Source organism: Pinus tabuliformis, chromosome X (genome assembly GCF_031772625.1).
Source record: "Pinus tabuliformis cultivar Carrire ecotype Pingquan chromosome X, CPIR1, whole genome shotgun sequence".
In the NCBI taxonomy this organism is placed as follows: Eukaryota; Viridiplantae; Streptophyta; class Pinopsida; order Pinales; family Pinaceae; genus Pinus; species Pinus tabuliformis.
In genome coordinates this window covers 892,450,832-892,466,191 of record NC_142308.1, presented here as the reverse complement: position 1 = coordinate 892,466,191, position 15,360 = coordinate 892,450,832, and the positions used below count along the sequence as shown (strand labels likewise).

The window sequence follows — 15,360 nt, the reverse complement described above, 5'->3', positions numbered from 1 at the left end:
TCTCTCTCTGCACGTCTTCCAACAATTCATCTGCGTTTCTTCGTGGTCAAAGCGATTTCAGAAAAGGTATTTTTTTGCAAGAGAGTGCTAAAATTGCAAAGCGCCATTATTTTCTTGTCGTCGTCATGAATCCTCTACGCCTTGTCCTAATGAAATTATTTAGAGTTCTTGATTGGAAAAATTTTCCATATTTCAACTTTCTGGAAATATTTCAACTTTTTGCCTTGCAGTTCATTCCCCAATGTCACTTCAGGAGCACGCAGGTAGTGATAAAACTTGGGTCTGGCATGCAACTGATTTCTCAGATGGGGAACTGAAGGAAGAACTCTTCTGCATTCGTCTTGGCTCTGTAGACAGTGAGCACTGTTCTTAGACTCTTCTAATCCTTGTTATGATCTTTTCTTTCTGTCTTGTATTTTTCTTTGATAAAATCAATGTTTGAGTACCTATATTCTTGGATCATTTCATTGAAGGGTTGATTTTGCATATGTTCTTAGGATGCTTTTGTGCAGATTATAGTGGGTTGGTAAGGGATCCCCCTCCCCAAACACCCTATCAGCATAGTTAAGACTTGAGTTTAGGGTGGCTTTAATTATCTCTGGTAATAGCAAATGATACGGAGGATTGTGCATAACCCACCCCCTTTTTGATTCCAATAAGCAGAGATGGTCACTATGGTAATCCAATTTCAATTTGTAGTTAGAAAATGGGGTCAGAACTTTCCATATTTTTTGTTTTGTTTTGTATTTTTACATCAAACAATAGTATATTTATTAGAACCATAGTCAACTAAACAAACAGGAAACAATTTATTTGACAGGTGGAAGAAGTGACAGGCTTAGAGAAATTGAATTGTAGGCCATGCTTCTTGACAAATTGATGAACAGATGTCTCCTTACTTGAGATTTAGGTTGGCACCATGGCACCATCCTGTCCATCATTATACACTAATCTTGTCATTATCTTCTTCACTGTGAATGACTGGCATGTTCCCTGCAAATAGATCTGGGCATAGAGGAGCCAATCCAAGAACAATAATCTCTAGCACAAGATAATATTAATGATCTAAATACCTAATCCTGAAGCTTGAGTTTGATTTTTCTCTACTGGTTCTGAATCTCTGATTGAGAATCTCCCACTCGTCATTATCAAACCTTCTCCTTCATCATTGGCATCAGCTGCACTGCTGAGGTACTTTGGTTGGTTGTCATTGGACTTGAGAGCTTGAAGTTTCAAATGATTATAGTAACAGACAACCAGAAAAGCCAGTCCACACCCACTCAAGTTTATGACTGTAACCTTTTCATTTATTACAGACAAAGATTATGTTATGAGCAGCCAATCCTTGACAAGACCAACAACATTCATAGTCAAGGCTGAAGTCTTTCCTATCAGAAGAAACACTGCAAGATTAAGAGCCATGGAAAATTTTAGGGGGTAATGTTCGCCCAGTGGGCTAATTTTCCATGATTTTTCCAAAAAACGATTCGCCAATTTCCAATTTTTATAAAAGATGATTCGCCCAAATTTTAGAATATAAAATTATTTTACCTTAAAAATCGCCAACATTATATAGAGACCATATATAAAATCATTATAAATTTGAATAAGTTTGCAAATATATCATTAAAAAATTTATAGTTTGCATAGTAGGGATTAGTGAGATTCGCCAATGTTTTTAAACTTCAAGAAAATTTTCCATCCTTAAAATTTTCCTTGTAAGAGCCAAGGAACAAGCAGAAATGTCATGTAATCCAAATCAAATGAAGAGACCCTGATTATCAGAAATGGGTATTCTACTAAGGCCCAGGGGGTGCTGAGAAAAACAAGGCAACAAGGAGCAACAAAGATGTGATGGGATTCAACTTAATCCCTTTTGATGCTCGTGGAATTTGTATGAGAACCAATTGGGTAGTCTCACATGCAACTGCACTTAACTGGAGAATCACCTCCCATGCATTCATCTTGGCCTCCCCATAAGCTGAAATAGTAACTCCAATGGATATGGCCAACATATTGGCCTCGGGCTCACCTTTATAAGCTTCTTTCTTCAGGGAAACCATAATCAAATACACAGTAATGGGAATTAGAGCTTTCAGCATTTGAAATAATGATACTGAGAGGAAAACATAGGCAGAATTTGAAAACCAGAGACCCAAAGAATACAGTTATCAATACTATGGGTTCAACGAGCTTGAAGACTCTTACAATAGCAACAGCCAGTGTTGAGTAGAAGCCCATGTGAATCATGGTGGGACTAATCACACTAAAGTTGTCAAGCAATGGCAACTCCAATGGATATGGCTAACATATTGGCCATGGCCTCACCTTTATAAGATTCTTTCTTCAGGGGAACTGCAATCGAATGCATATCAAATGGGCACAAGAGCTTTCAACATTTGAAATATCGATACTTTGAGAAACATGCACCAAGGGCTGCATCATTTAGGATTTGTACTCAGTTTAGGTGTCATATTCAAGGGGAAGTTGTTATGCTTTCCACCACTTCATAGATTGTTAGAGTGATGAAACAGAAGAGGCTCCCTCTTGAGGCTAGATTATGTCATTCATATCAGCTGTGTTGTTGATGTCGTAGCTCAACCAGGTCTTGCCAAAACTCTGTTGAGGTTCAAAATTTATTATAAACTGAAATGTCTTCACAAGAATTGACCTCATAAAATTCCATAATCACAAGATATGCCATACATGGCTGTGATTATGGCTCGCAAGACCCTTAGACTTTGAGCAATGAGGCTCGCAACATCACTTATGATTATGCACTCTACAATTCTGTGACCAGCTGAATGTCAAGCAATTGAACCGTGATTTAAATCCTATTTTGTCAGCAATAAGTACTATACTTTGTCTTTATTTAGTGTAGAGAACCAAGCACTTATTATGCTCATCTATAGAAGGGACAATGGTTGTTTACCTATGAGGTATAAGGAAATCCTATCAGATGTTTTGTATTTTCGTATGGAATTGAATCATACTCCTGCACACTGTAACATTCATATATATCTACCTGTAGAGGCTTTAATAACACCCGGTATTCTGGTTAGTGACTTTATTGGACCTCATGTGCATATCCTACATGCACAGGATGGACTATTCATATGTTACAGGGTATTATTCTTATTATTTAGGGTGCACATCTTCAGGTGCTCAAGAACGATTACTAGAACAGTCAGTTAATTCTGCAATTTAAAGGATGAAAAAGGAGGTTATAGGAGTCTAGTTTTGGTTCTCATCCACAATGTCACACTAGTCTGCCTGGGCATGGTTCTCATGGTTTAATAGTGACTTGAGGATTTATAATACCACAGATCACTAAACACGAACAGCTAAGGTAGCCCGAGGACAATAGCCATCTTTACACATTAATTAACAGGTCTTACATTAATTATCCTAGGGGGTTCTAATACTTCCAAATGCTTAAAAAACAGTTAGCAGAGCATTCACATTACACATTCCAGCAATCTTTTCTATAAACCAACCAAATGCAGTCAGGAGAGCCTTCCTTTTAAACTATACAACCTTATTGTTAGTATGATCAACCTTATTTTAATATATAGTGTGACAAACCGTATGTGACAGGCAGGTTAATAGTGTATGTGTTAGACTTGATTTTTCTTCTAGTTGATTATGAGACTCTGTACTCAAGGTCATAAGAAAAAAAAATCCAAAACTTTTTAGCTAGTGAAGTATAAGTTCCTGAAAGTTAAATAGTAACTATCTCTATCCAATTACCCACTGTGTAGGCAGGCATATCATTGATTTTAGCAAGCCTTAGCATTTTCCTGTCTACCTGGATAAGGAAGCAAAATACAAATGAATAACTATCTTATCCCTGGTTGAATAGGACAGGTAAAAACCATTGTTTCCTTAAATTAGTTTCATCTTTTACCCCTATAATAAGTTATTGTTTCAGGTTTCTGAACTCTTCCCTGACACACATGAAAGTCACATGCAGTTTCAACAATGGTATTAATCAATTATAACAAATTCTTGTACAATAACATTCTTATAGTCATTGCCTCTCAATGCCAAGCAGATGTTGCAATGAGAATTTTGTCCAACCATCCAAAATAGTAAATACATAGCTCCTCCTTCTTCCTTAGTCTTATAGCTATTGCAATACGATTAACAGAGCAAAGATTTAACCGTGTCCTTAACATTAGCACTGAGATGATATACACTAAATCCTGACATAGTCACTCTAGCTCTCCATTTTCCTGTAACTTCATACCTCTCAATCCTTTCTTCTCCCTCACAAGCAATTATGTTCACTGTGTCTCAGGCAAGGCATTGTTTTTCAACATTCATACGATTTCTGCTATCCCTTTTAAGTGTAGCATCTAGCGACTCAAACACTGATGAGTAATAGTTTAATGCTTCCATGGACTGGGGGATGAAACGTGTATTATTAGTGTTAACCTCTTGTTTTATGATCAGAAATTATAATGTCATGCTTGGAGGCCTTTTTTAACATATTGTTATTATGTAACCATAAACTGCTATTCACAAAAACCAGGTATCATAATTTCTTTAATTTCAACTTGTTTCTCTTATTGGGGACAATGAAATGTACTCTCTTGCAATCTCTCTCACATGCAAATGAGCTAGCAGGTTTTCTGGAAATACAATTAAGAAACTGCTGCAAAATTAACAAATTAACTCCATAAGATTCCCCCACAAGAAAATGTTGTTGCTTGCCCCTTGTCATAGTTAGTTGCTTGGATTCCACAAAATAATCCCACCTCCTTTAAGAATTCAATTCATCTCCAATCATTTGCTGCTTCTGTGGGGAAGGGTGCATTCTTCTTGTTACCTCTCAAATTGTATGTAATGATAAGAGCCCTAATCCACAATGTACAACTTCAGGGAACTGTTAGGATGGTCACCACCTTCACCTCAACAACCTATCCTCTTCACTTTAGGCTGGCTCTCCTTTGGCTCAAGGGGATATACCTAATACTATTAATAAGACAAAGAAATGAGGCACAAGGTGAAGTTGAGAGAAGCCTTAGTAAAATATATTTTTGGAGTTTTTAGGGTTTTAGAATAAGTGATGGAAGGAGAATCAAATGGCTTATGAGGTCAAGAAGAAACTCTTTGGAGAAGTGGCTTATTTCCTTCAAGGATTAGAGGTTTGAGACTAGAGTCTAGAACCAAACGGAAAGAGTGATCCCTCACTCAATGAAGAATAAAAATGAATATCAAGGTCTACAAGAAGGGAACTTTCAATGGAAAACCTTCACCAACAAGATCAAATATGTTTTGATAAATGTACTTAATACTTCTTACTAGGGAACCAAAGGAAAAACATAGCAAGGTGCCAAATAATCACCAAATCAACAAAGGAATAATGCAGAAGAAAAACCCTAAAACATATCCCTTCCAAGTGGTAACTTACCCCCTAAACGGATTGATCTTGAAGTCTTGTAGAAGACGAGCATTTCATCATTAATCTGTATGCACCAAAATTCAAATAATAACCAAGAAAGAGAAGCTTCAAGAATTGAAAACAATCATCCACAAAAAAAGAATCCCTTACACCATAAATGCTCCAAGAAAGATATGTCAATTAAGTTCCAAGGAGTGAGAGCTACAAAAATCCAAGCATGAGTGAAATTGAGGAAGTGCATCTCTTTACATAGAGTGATGCTAGACTTCCTTTATAATAAAATAATATTATCTCATGTGATTCTTTAGATCTTGGCCTAAGAAAAATAAAATGTACTTCTCCTACAACTCGTTACTCTAATCAACAATAAAATAAAGTGGTCAAGCCACATGTACAATGATCAACATGAAGTAACCCCCAAGGAGAGGGATGTATCCTTTAAAGAATGACGAATGAGGCTCTAAGGTGGCACATCTAGCCTCCAAAGGTTCCCCAAAAGTTGTGGATGCTCAATGTTCCCTTAAGAAAGTGTGGTCCAATCCTCAAAACATGGTGAAGTGATATCCCATGCAAGCAAGAGTACGGTGTCTAGTTCTCAAGTGTGTAACAACCTTCTAAATAAGTGGAATAAACCCTCTAGAAGTGGGTGACTCCTCAAATAGCGCTCATAATCCCTCCAAAGGTGCCTCCAAGGCATGACCATGTCCATATCTCAATTAAAGGCACCTCCATGAAGCATGAAAATGATTCTCCATGTCATAAAATAAGTTGTAAAATCGTCAATAGCCATATGGATGTCCAAGTTAGTGGGTCGCCCCACAAATTTAGTAAAAATAGGCTCAAAACATGAGAGTGCTCTAGGAATTTTCACATGGCATGTCAAGAAGAGGTCCATGTGAGTGAAACTAGCCCATGTGTGCCTTGGAGGATGTGACCTATGCCTTGAAATGCATGAACTACCTTGAGATCTGTGAATTGCCTAGGGAAACATGAAGATGCTCAAAATTCTGACTGAAGAACATGCGATGCTTGAACCCTATGTGCTCCAACAAAGGGGTTGTACATCATCAAATACTACATCACTGATTAACCACCATGTCATCAAATCCTCTGTCAATGTCCATAAAACCAACAAGCCAAGTCCTTGAGGTTCTTAGTGATGAAAAACACTAGGTTAGTAAGTAAATTCAATAGGGGTACCCCTGTGCAAAATAATGGGTACCAGCTGGCTCCTACTTGGGGACATGTTCTTTTCTCAGAAGTGCATGAGAACCTCAGAATCTTGTCATGTACACATGAGATTGACCTCCTCATCAACAAACACATCATTGACAATAAAACCAAATAAAATGCTCAAGGGAGCTTATTTTTGTTACACTACTGCTCAAATGAACTTATTCATTTTCCTACCCTACTGTAGCATGTACAAAATGAAGCTACTAGGTGAAGTCAGTGATCCAATGCAGCCACCTTAACATCTTGGAAGCACAATGCCCCTTCCCTCAGTGCTTAGTGATCATGGAAAACAGGGAGACATCAAACTCTGAATGGTTACAAGTTGGAATCTCTGTCAATGCCTCTCTGGGAATGAATTTGGATGCCTGCAAATGAAGTATGTCATGAAGGGGCTGTAACTTTGGACATGTTCTGCTACATGATATATCTACCCATCCCTGCAAAGGACTGTTATAATTGTTGTCAAACCATAAGGTGTTTTCTTGGCTCTTGAGCATCTCTTCTGAGAAAACAATATCCCCCTTTACTGCATGTTTTTGGATTCTGGTTTTAAGACTATATGAAAAAGTACAAGACTGTTGTATTTTTGAGTCTTGCACAGATTCAGCAGTTTTCATGTCAAGGCCATATTATCAGTTCTGCACTCTTCTGTTCCATTTGGACACAAATCACTGTTCTTTTGCAAGGCATTCCCGGAACAAATTTCAACAATGTGGTGATCCATATGACCAATTGTTGTGTTCTTCTGCCTTACAAGAGAATCAATTTTATTTTCTAAAGTATGCCAAAGAATGGCACCAATGTCATTCTCAGGGCATCTTCAAGCATGTATTCTTGAGTAGGGCATTGATACATCCTTGAAGGACTGTCCCCAAAAACTATCTGAAAAATGAATACAACATTTACTATAATAGCTACAAGTTGATACTTTCCAGGAATGGTTATTACCTTGCTCAATCTACCACATACATCTTTTTTATTGTAATTTTCTATCATGGTGTATACATTTTTTTCAACGATTTTGAAGTGTGCCCTGCCTTCAGTGCAATGTTGGTTCCAGGAAGGAATATAATCACTGTCGAACTACCATGACTGCCATTTAATGATATCAGGCCTGTTTCTTCAAAATCTAGCAAGCTCTCACAAGGCAAAGGCCAGACATTAATAGAACAATGAGGTGCATTTCCATTGTCACCTCAGCAATCCTCCTTCTGCTTTTTAGTGGAATTATACCACACAGGAGGCTTCCCAATTTTCACTTAAATGATATTCTAAGTTATATGGATCAAGGTGATATATCAGATGAATCAAAGCTAAGTAGAGGTACTTTCAATGGACAAGGGCACAATTGTCTATGTGTAGGAGCAGTGTACCATATACAAAGCCCTAGAGAGGTACTTGTGACCTAGGGTTACATCGTGTAGATCAACAAAGGGATGCCTAGTGTGTAGATCAACAAAGGGATGCCTAGGGATCATCTAGTTCTCAAGTGTGTAACAACCTTCTAAATAAGTGGAATAAACCCTCTAGAAGTGGGTGACTCCTCAAATAGCACTCATAATCCCTCCAAAGGTGCCTCCAAGGCATGACCATGTCCATATATCAATTAAAGACACCTCCATGAAGCATGAAAATGATTCTCCATGTCATAAAATAAGTTGTAAAATCGTCAACAGCCATATGGATGTCCAAGTTAGTGGGTCGCCCCACAAATTTAGTAAAAAGAGGCTCAAAACATCAGAGTGCTCTAGGAATTTTCACATGGCATGTCAAGAAGAGGTCCATGTGAGTGAAACTAATGCATGTGTGCCTTGGAGGATGTGACCTGTGCCTTGAAATGCATGAACTACCTTGAGATCTGTGAATTGCCTAGGGAAACATGAAGATGCTCAAAATTCTGACTGAAGAACATGCCATGCTTGAACCCTATGTGCTCCAACAAAGGGTTTGTACATCATCAAATACTACATCACTGATTAACCACCATGTCATCAAATCCTCTGTCAATGTCCATAAAACCAACAAGCCAAGTCCTTGAGGTTCTTAGTGATGAAAAACACTAGGTTAGTAAGTAAATTCAATAGGGGTACCCCTGTGCAAAATAATGGGTAACAACTGGCTCCTAATTGGGGACATGTTCTTTTCTCAGAAGTGCATGAGAACCTCAGAATCTTGTCATGTACACATGAGATTGACCTCCTCATCAACAAACACATCATTGACAATAAAACCAAATAAAATGCTCAAGGGAGCTTATTTTTGTTACACTACTGCTCAAGTGAACTTATTATTTTTCCTACCCTACTGTAGCATGTACAAAATGCAGCTACTAGGTGAAGTTAGTGATCCAATGCAGCCACCTTAACATCTTGGAAGCACAATGCCCCTTCCCTCAGTGCTTAGTCATCATGGAAAACAGGGAGACATCAAACTCTGAATGGTTACAAGTTGGAATCTCTGTCAATGCATCTCTGGGAGTGAATTTGGAAGCCTGCAAATGAAGTATGTCATGAAGGGGCTGTAACTTTGGACATGTTCTGCTACATGATATATCTACCCATCCCTGCAAAGGACTTTTATAATTGTTGTCAAACCATAAGGTGTTTTCTTGGCTCTTGAGCATCTCTTCTGAGAAAACAATATCCCCCTTTACTGCATGTTTTTGGATTCTGGTTTTAAGACTATATGAAAAAGTACAAGACTGTTGTATTTTTGAGTCTTGCACAGATTCAACAGTTTGCATGTCAAGGCCATATTATCAGTTCTGCACTCTTCTGTTCCATTTGGACACAAATCACTGTTCTTTTGCAAGGCATTCCCGGAACAAATTTCAACAATGTGGTGATCCATATGACCAATTGGTGTGTTCTTCTGCCTTACAAGAGAATCAATTTTATTTTCTAAAGTATGCCAAAGAATGGCACCAATGTCATTCTCAGGGCATCTTCAAGCATGTATTCTTGAGTAGGGCATTGATACATCCTTGAAGGACTGTCCCCAAAAACTATCTGAAAAATGAATACAACATTTACTATAATAGCTACAAGTTGATACTTTCCAGGAATGGTTATTACCTTGCTCAATCTACCACATACATCTTTTTTATTGTAATTTTCTATCATGGTGTATACATTTTTTTCAACGATTTTGAAGTGTGCCCTGCCTTTAGTGCAATGTTGGTTCCAGGAAGGAATATAATCACTGTCGAACTACCATGACTGCCATTTAATGATATCAGGCCTGTTTCTTCAAAATCTAGCAAGCTCTCACAAGGCAAAGGCCAGACATTAATAGAACAATGAGGTGCATTTCCATTGTCACCTCAGCAATCCTCCTTCTGCTTTTTAGTGGAATTATACCACACAAGAGGCTTCCCAATTTTCACTTAAATGATATTCTAAGTTATATGGATCAAGGTGATATATCAGATGAATCAAAGCTAAGTAAAGGTACTTTCAATGGACAAGGGCACAATTGTCTATGTGTAGGAGCAGTGTACCATATACAAAGCCCTAGAGAGGTACTTGTGACCTAGGGTTACATCGTGTAGATCAAAAAAGGGATGCCTAGTGTGTAGATCAACAAAGGGATGCCTAGGGATCGTCTAGTTCTCAAGTGTGTAAGAACCTTCTAAACAAGTGGAATAAACCCTCTAGAAGTGGGTGACTCCTCAAATAGCGCTCATAATCCCTCCAAAGGTGCCTCCAAGACATGACCATGTCCATATATCAATTAAAGACACCTCCATGAAGCATGAAAATGATTCTCCATGTCATAAAATAAGTTGTAAAATCGTCAACAGCCATATGGATGTCCAAGTTAGTGGGTCGCCCCACAAATTTAGTAAAAAGAGGCTCAAAACATGAGAGTGCTCTAGGAATTTTCACATGGCATGTCAAGAAGAGGTCCATGTGAGTGAAACTAGCCCATGTGTGCCTTGGAGGATGTGACCTGTGCCTTGAAATGCATGAACTACCTTGAGATCTGTGAATTGCCTAGGGAAACATGAAGATGCTCAAAATTCTGACTGAAGAACATGCCATGCTTGAACCCTATGTGCTCCAACAAAGGGGTTGTACATCATCAAATACTACATCACTGATTAACCACCATGTCATCAAATCCTCTGTCAATGTCCATAAAACCAACAAGCCAAGTCCTTGAGGTTCTTAGTGATGAAAAACACTAGGTTAGTAAGTAAATTCAATAGCGGTAACCCTGTGCAAAATAATGGGTAACAGCTGGCTCCTACTTGGGGACATGTGCTTTTCTCAGAAGTGCATGAGAACCTCAGAATCTTGTCATGTACACATGAGATTGACCTCCTCATCAACAAACACATCATTGACAATAAAACCAAATAAAATGCTCAAGGGAGCTTATTTTTGTTACACTACTGCTCAAGTGAACTTATTCATTTTCCTACCCTACTGTAGCATGTACAAAATGCAGCTACTAGGTGAAGTCAGTGATCCAATGCAGCCACCTTAACATCTTGGAAGCACAATGCCCCTTCCCTCAGTTCTTAGTCATCATGGAAAATAGGGAGACATCAAACTTTGAATGGTTATAAGTTGGAATCTCTGTCAATGCCTCTCTGGGAATGAATTTGGATGCCTGCAAATGAAGTATGTCATGAAGGGGCTGTAACTTTGGACATGTTCTGCTACATGATATATCTACCCATCCCTGCAAAGGACTGTTATAATTGTTGTCAAACCATAAGGTGTTTTCTTGGGTCTTGAGCATCTCTTCCGAGAAAACAATATCCCCCTTTACTGCATGTTTTTGGATTCTGGTTTTAAGACTATATGAAAAAGTACAAGACTGTTGTATTTTTGAGTCTTGCACAGATTCAACAATTTGCATGTCAAGGCCATATTATCAGTTCTGCACTCTTCTGTTCCCTTTGGACACGAATCACTGTTCTTTTGCAAGGCATTCCTGGAACAAATTTCAACAATGTGGTGATCCATATGACCAATTGGTGTGTTCTTCTGCCTTACAAGAGAATCAATTTTATTTTCTAAAGTATGCCAAAGAATGGCACCAATGTCATTCTCAGGGCATCTTCAAGCATGTATTCTTGAGTAGGGCATTGATACATCCTTGAAGGACTATCCCCAAAAACTATCTAAAAAATGAATACAACATTTAATATAATAGCTACAAGTTGATACTTTCCAGGAATGGTTATTACCTTGCTCAATCTACCACATACATCTTTTTTATTGTCATTTTCTATCATGGTGTATACATTTTTTTCAACAATTTTGAAGTGTGCCCTGCCTTCAGTGCAATGTTGGTTTCACTGTCGAACTACCATGACTGCCATTTAATGATATCAGGCCTGTTTCTTCAAAATCTAGCAAGCTCTCACAAGGCAAAGGCTAGACATTAATAGAACAATGAGGTGCATTTCCATTGTCACCTCAGCAATCCTCGTTCTGCTTTTTAGTGGAATTATACCACACAGGAGGCTTCCCAATTTTCACTCAAATGATATTCTAAGTTATATGGATCAAGGTGATATATCAGATGAATCAAAGCTAAGTAAAGGTACTTTCAATGGACAAGGGCAAAATTGTCTATGTGTAGGAGCAGTGTACCATATACAAAGCCCTAGAGAGGTACTTATGACCTAGGGTTACATTGTGTAGATCAAAAAAGGGATGCAAATATTAGGAAGGACTTTGAGAAAGGATTGTCCTTGATTTTCGAAAATGGAGTTGTTCCTTTCCAGCCATATGCCCCAAGTGACCATCAAAGGGAGAGCTCATATGTTTTTTGGATGTTTTCTTTATAGCCATTTTTTTACACATATCCATAGAGTACCCATGCCATTGATGTGAACTACTTGTTCGGTTTTTTTTAACCAAACAAGAAAAATTAAAAAAATGCCTCAAGATCAAAGACTGAAACAAAGACCTATTGACATACCTTTTAAAGTATGGAAAGAACTTGTAAAATCATATGAGAAGTTGGATGCACAAAGAAAAGCCGGCAATGAGAGCATTCAGATATTGAATTTTTCATTAAACATTATTTAGAATGTATTAATACTTATAAGTATCTTAGACATGTATTTGTGTGAAAATAAATTGAATTGGTTTATGTTTAAGGACAAGGCATCCAAGGCGAGGTTAACCAAGACAAAAGTCACTCATTGTAGTGGTCAGAAAGGTTTAAAAGCACTGATAACAACCTTTGTAAGTATAGTAAACATGTGATATTTTTTTAATAAATTTTGTACTAGAAGAAAGTCATTGTTATCTAATCTCTCCCTATTTACTGATTGATAGGAACTAAAATATGGAAGACCTCCAAATCATTTGGAAAAGGAGGTGCTGCAGCAAAAGAGATGGGTTGAATTTGTTGTTTGGATGGACTCTATGGTATGTAATCTTAGTTGGATTTCCAATATACTTTTAAACCATATTTTCATTTTATTTTTTAGTACTATTAGATATTATATCTTACCTCATTTTATGGTTAACATTGTATAACAAAAACATGCGTTGTGTTATGTAATTAATACTAACATGCAATATTGATTTTTTTTGTCAGAATGCTATAGGTAATGATTGCCAAGACGATGATCCAAATTATGTTCAACATATATCAAGAGATGATGAGGATGAGGATGAGGATGATGGTGGTGAAGGAGGAGATGATGATGATAGTTGCGGTGTTGGTGATGATGTGGATCAGAGTAATGAGGATGGTCAAGATGATCATGAGGATGATCTTGGTGGTGGTAGCTAGGCATGCACATGCATTGTTTTTTATGAAGAAATTATTGTGTAGAATGACATTGTTATGTTTAGATGGGTGTTGTGAATTTACCCTATATCAATGAGACATTTTGATTTTGTAATCATACGATGAGTTTGATTTATGTATGTTGTTAATTTATCGTAGAATAACGATATTCATGAAATAATTTGATTTGTTAATCATATTTGAATTTTACTTGTTTTGATTAAAAATAATACTGATTTTATTAGTATTATGTTGCTATTTTATACGTGTTTTGAAAATTGTTAATGACACATTGTTATTTTTTTGGATGGATGTTGTCAATTTCTCTTAAATTTCTTTACAAATGATTTTGAATTGTGATATCTTCTTTAATGATATTTAGAAACTATCATATATTTCACTATGAATCTATAAAGGGGGTCATATATGTAAATAAAAATATACTCTATATAAGAAGTCAAATGCGGATGTAACCATGGATGCAAAATTGAAAGTAAAATTGGATGTTAAACTAGGAATTAATACAAAATGCAAACAATTGACATACAAAGTGTTTTAAATTAGAAGTCAAAAATTGTGCAATAGTTGACACAAAGAAGGGAACAAAACATGGCATACAAAAGGATATCAAATTGGGCAAAAACAAGGACACATAAATGGGCACCAAATTAGATGCAAAAAAAGACAACAACTAGATGTAAAATAAGATGCAAAGTTGAGCATTAAAAAGAAGCAAAAAACATTACAAATTAATATGCCAAATGATGATGCAAATAATGGTGTAAATTTGGGATGCAAACTTGGGTGCAAAAAAGGAAAAAAAAAAAGATGTAAGAAAAGACATAAAACAAGATGCAAAATGGGGCTGAAAAAAGGTGAAACCAAGGATGCCATATTGGATGTAAAAAATGATTCCTAATCACATGCAAATTTAGGCTCGAACTCAGACACAAAATTATATGCAAATGTGGACACAAAATGAGGCAAAAAAAGATGCAAATTTGGATGGTGAAAACGATGTAAACTAGACACCAAAAAAATGCAAAATTGGATGAAAAAGTCGGTGTAAATAATGGTGCAACTTTGGACACAAGTAGACACAAAAAAATGGTGCAAAAAGGGGCATAAAATAGCTTAAAATTGGATGCAAAACTTGGTGCAAAAACAAATACAAAAGTAGACGTAAAAAATGGCTCTAAATTGAATGTACCATTAGACACAAAATAAGATGAAAAGGTGGACACAACACATGACTCAACATAAGATGCAAATATAAATGAAAATTTGGATGCTCAAAATGATGTAACATTAGATGCAAGAGATGGTGTTAAAAATGATGCAAAATTGGATGAAACAAATGACGCAAAATATGGTGCAAAATGAGATGGGAAAAATGGAGACAAATCAAACGTAAATGTGGATGTAAAAAATGGTCCAAAAAAAGATGCAAAAATGGGCACAAAAATGGATGCAAAATTTGGTGCTAAATCAAATTCAACACATGGTGCAAAGATAGGCACCAAAGCTGGTGCAAAAATAGAAGCAAAAACTAGTGTAAGACTAGATACAAAACCTAGCGTAAGACTAGATGCAAAAACTGACACAAAATGGATGCATAAAAAGACGTTAAATTGGATTCAAAATACAGTGTAAACTTGATGCAAATGATGGTGCAAAAATGGAAGCAAAGAATGACACAAAATAGGAAGCAAAAGAGAATGAAAAATAGATGCAAAAAATGACACAAAACTAGAAGCAAAACCTGTCATAAAATAAGATGCAAACCTTGGTTCAAAATTTGACGCAAAAAATGATGCATAGTTTGGTGTAAAAAATGATGCAAAATCTAGCGTGAAAAAGGATGCAAAATCAGGTGCAAAAAAGGACGCTTCAAAAATTGTACAATAGAGCCAGATTTAGCGCCAGGTTGCTCATCACAATTACAAAAAAAATGC

The 15,360-nt window shown here is 36.8% G+C and overlaps 1 long non-coding RNA gene across 2 annotated transcripts; it reads left to right on the top strand.

Annotated features, from left to right (window-relative positions):
• The first annotated feature begins 229 nt into the window (after positions 1-229).
• Positions 230-13,586, top strand: LOC149142559 (uncharacterized). 2 transcript variants are annotated; one of them, XR_016264789.1, is made up of 4 exons: positions 230-356; positions 12,766-12,852; positions 12,946-13,038; positions 13,211-13,586. It is a non-coding gene; the product is annotated as an uncharacterized LOC149142559 (long non-coding RNA). The 2 variants fall into 2 exon arrangements; XR_016264790.1 differs by lacking the exon at positions 12,766-12,852 and having other exon boundaries at positions 237-356.
• The last annotated feature ends 1,774 nt before the right edge of the window (positions 13,587-15,360 follow it).